The sequence below is a fragment of the Oncorhynchus gorbuscha genome, linkage group LG21 (genome assembly GCF_021184085.1).
Source record: "Oncorhynchus gorbuscha isolate QuinsamMale2020 ecotype Even-year linkage group LG21, OgorEven_v1.0, whole genome shotgun sequence".
NCBI lineage: Eukaryota > Metazoa > Chordata > Actinopteri > Salmoniformes > Salmonidae > Oncorhynchus > Oncorhynchus gorbuscha.
Window position 1 is genome coordinate 54,682,111 of NC_060193.1, and position 4,557 is coordinate 54,686,667.

Sequence of the window (4,557 nt, forward strand, 5' to 3'; positions counted from 1 at the left end):
ACGAAATACTGCATAGTTTCCTAAGAACACGAAGTGAGGCGGCCATCTCTGTCGGCACCGGAATTATTATGTACATGGCCTTGTTTTCCACCTCCTTGAACTCCCCCGGCTCTGGGGTATGGAAGGAAAGCAACATCCCCACATCCTCCTCTAATGTCCCCACCGCTGTACTAACATTCAGCGCAGGGAACACATAATCCAGACCCTCTGTCCACCGATCAGAGTTGGAAGTATCAGTAGCATTCTGCAGATGAAGTACTGGCATGGAATGAACACACAGAAGCCCCAAAATGCCACAACCAGAAACAAGAGTGTGTCTGCGTGGAGAAAGTCTCCTCAATGAATGGGGGAAAGGTGCATTTATCCCCAGGACACAACCGAGCCCAGGTGTGTCCCATTTCGCTGACGACCCTCCCTGCTCCGCCCACCGACATCCTATTGAGGAAAACAAGAGCAAAGAGAAAGAATGCCAGACAGAATGGGGGGGTTTCACACCCCCCAACCACACCAACCAAACATAAACACAAACAAAATACTGCCCTGGTTAACGCTACCCCACTGCTCCAACCAACCTCATCCTCCTCAGACCTTAGCAACATTTGTGCACAGGAAGCAACCTGTTTGAGGAAATCAATTAAATGAGGACATCAGGCTGTAAAATAATTAGTCTGTGCCACTGGTTAGAGGCAACTAGGTTATTGGCTAGCAGCACCCTTCCCCTATAAAACAGCTGGGGTAGCACCCATTTCAACATAGACAATCTGGCTCACACCTTCTCCACTACACACTCCCAGTTCTTTTTTTTAAGACATCGGAGGTTAGAAAAAAAAACAAGTCTTCATCCCATCTCTGCCCCACTGAGGGAGGGAGGGAGGGAGGGAGGGAGGGAGGGAGGGAGGGAGGGAGGGAGGGAGGGAGGGAGGGAGGGAGGGAGGGAGGGAGGGAGGGAGGGAGGGAGGGAGGGAGGGAGGGAGGGAGGGAGAGGGGATGTGTGTAGGATGCTACTGTCGAAGGCAGCGGGGGAAGCAGTTCCGCCTTCAACAGCATCCCCCTCTCCCTCCCTTTATTGCTCCCCCTCTCCATCCCTCTCCCCTCTTTGCCCCCCACTCCTCTCTTGTCTGCTTCGATGCTCTCTTCCCGACAGAGGCAGCGGTCCATCTCCGGGTGCAGATTGGTTGTGACAGCAGCACTATTTCAAGTGGAGGTTTGAGCTAAATTGGAGTGAGCAATACCACCTGTTCTGTGTGGAGGGGGGCCTAGCCTGTTCTGGTCCAACACTGTACTCTGGAGAGATGAGGGGGGGGGGGGCTGCTACCTGCTACCTTCAAAGCCTACAGCCTTGCATGCAATCTGCCCCAGATGCTCCCTGGGTACTTTGGGTAGTGTGTGTAGTGTGGTGCACTCCTCTTTGCTGCCTGCATGCCTGTCTGTCCGCCTCCTGCCTGCTTGCGGTTTGGAAACAGAGTCTCAGCTTCTCTCTCCTCTCCTCTCTGTTCTTAGAGGGTGTTGCTCAAGGCACTGGAGTTCAAACTCAACACTCATGCATTTTCACATCACATTCCATTACAGTCTGATGAAACCCCACCAGAAAAAGGCACCAACATGGATCCAACATGGATCCAAACTCAAAAGAGCTACACCCACAATGGCTATGAATAATCTATAATGGATGAAACAGAGTGGCGTGGTGAGAAGAGGATGTGTGTGTTGCTGATTGCTTGTGAACGGTGCTGGCTGACGATGGGACTTTTAGTTTGGAGAGAAGAGCAGGGATGGCGTTGAAAGGTTCAGAGCCCAAACTATTTGTCATTGACACATACGGCGGAGTTCACAGGCATCAGAGCAGTGGAGGCTCCTCCAGGGGGGAAGTGGAGGCTCATCCAGGGGGGAAGTGGAGGCTCATCCAGGGGGGAAGTGGAGGCTCCTCCAGGGAGGAAGTGGAGGCTCCTCCAGGGGGGAAGTGGAGGCTCCTCCAGGGAGGAAGTGGAGGCTCCTCCAGGGAGGAAGTGGAGGCTCCTCCAGGGAGGAAGTGGAGGCTCCTCCAGGGAGGAAGTGGAGCGTGGTCTTTTGAGGAGCACAAATAATGTATATTTTTATTTTTAAAACATTTCACCTTGTGGATCTGATCTTGGCATTGGCATCCTAATCCACCTACTAAAATACTATGTGTATATATATCTATTATCTGTAAGTTGCTTTGGATAAAAGTACTCGATATATGATGATAATAAGTAGCTGTACTGGCGATAGTTGGTTCATCTCCTGACTCCTGCACCAGGTTGGGTGATCAGAGAGAGGAGGGAGGGGGGTAGGCCTCCTCCCAGCCAGGCAGGATACAGTAGATATCATTTAGTGGTGAGAGCAATGGGGACAGCATGGGGTTAGTGACGGGGTCGCCACACTTACTGCACGGCCGAGCTCATTTCCACAGATGTCCACTGGCAGGGCTTCCCCTCTGAGAGGAGAGAGAGGGTGGGAGGGAGGGAGGGAGGGAGGGGTCACGTTGTCCAGTGAAACGCTTCATTCACTCACTGATCACAGCCAACATTCACACACACCACACACACACATACACTGAAGACAGACTGTACTGTTGAGAGCAGCTCCTCTGCCCTTGTTCCCCAGTGACTTCAGGGATGTTTCGTTTCCTTAGTGTTACCATAGCTCTGTTATCCAAAGTCTGCCCCATCACAGGACAAGGACTCCTTTGTCTATCTGACCAATATCACATTTAAACAAACAAGCCTTTATGGTTGGTTCCTGTTGGTTCCTGTTTACATTTGTAAACAGATTCCTATTCATTATACTAACATTTGTCTTGTTTATTTGCAGCAATATTACATGATAATCAGAAATGTAGTTTAATGAACATTATACCTTTGTGAGATCTGAGTCAGGCTAGCTTTTATAGCAGACTGCTATAACACACACACACACACTCAGACACACACACACACACCATCAGGCCTGGAGGTAGTATCTGAACCTGTTATATTTATTGGCTTGTATACCTGCCATCTATTTTATGGACATATACCTAACATACATGTATATTCCCGTATGTATCTTCGTGGTAGAATCATGGTAGAATCATGGTAGAATCATGGTAAAAGTGTTATGTTATAAACCAGTGACATACAGTTGTAACTATAGTGAGACGGGTCGGAACAATGTTGAAAATAATCTTGCCTATGCCGCTCTGTACCATCACTCATTCATATATCTTTATGTACATATTCTTTATCCCCTTACACTTGTGTGTATAAGACAGTAGTTTTGGAATTGTTAGTTAGATTACTTGTTGGTTATTACTGCATTGTCAGAACTAGAAACACAAGCATTTCGCTACACTCGCATTAACATCTGCTAACCATGTGTATGTGACAAATACATTTGATTTGATTTGATTTGAAGCTCACAACCCAGCTGATAATTGTTACTCAATTATTAATGATCAATTATTACTTACAGTATGTCAATGTGATGTATATGTTTCCCCCTATTTAAATCAACAGTCAAAATAAAGAGTCATCTTTAGACTGAACAGGCACATTACTGTTATTAGACGGCCCAGCCACCACAGCAGTCTAGTACTGATCTGCTGCCAGGGCACAGCTGGGATGACTGGGGTCAATGGCTGGATTGGTCAGTTGATGGCCGGTGGTTAAAGAGCGGTCAGATGTTACGACCACGTGTTAACCGTGTCAGCTCTGCCAGCCGCTCCTAACGACCGACCAATCAATAGCAGTCTGCCCTACACGGTGACCAATCATATAGACATACTGGACCTATAGGGCGGGGTCAGGGTGGCACTGATGAATAGGCGGTTGTGTGGAGGAAGGTTCTTTATTTTCTTCTTTACTTTATTCCGCCCAATATATGAATAGGAGTTTTGCTCCCAGGATTGCTTTTCTTTGGAGGCAGATGTCCAGGTTTTGATGAGCGTTCAATTAAAAAATGTAAAAAGCAGATAACTGTTATGATCAATGTGGTTAAGAGAGAATGATGGTTGTTGTGGACCAACGTAGTAGGCTGTGGTTGCAGAGCAGTAAGTCGGCCCAGGCAGCAGTGGTATGTAGTTGAATAACACATCAATTATAGCAACTGTGTTGAGCTGAAGTACAGACCCAGCTCTGAACCTCCCCTCTTTCTGTCCCCTCACCACACTCCCTGTCCCTCCCTCCCTTTCCCCCTCTCTCTCTCTCTCTGCTTGATCATGGTGAAGGGTGCAGGGTGTTCAGTTTGAAGCGCTGGACTTGTGATATTAAACAGACCATCTGCGCTGCCAACACAACAACCTCCTCATTGTCCCGTGTCTCTTCGTGACACCGTTCCATCTGTCCGTCCCTCCTGAATGGTCCGTTTGTCCGAGGGCTCTCCAGAGTCCAGGATGTCCAGAACCACAGGGCCCTGTTGGTGATGGATGTCACCCAGAGGAGAGGGCCCTTGGTTGGACAACTGGACAGCTGGACACTCCCTGGCCCAGCGGACTCAGTGGATCACTTGGGAATGACACGGCTGGTCACCAGTGACATGTGACACAGGAGACACATAGGG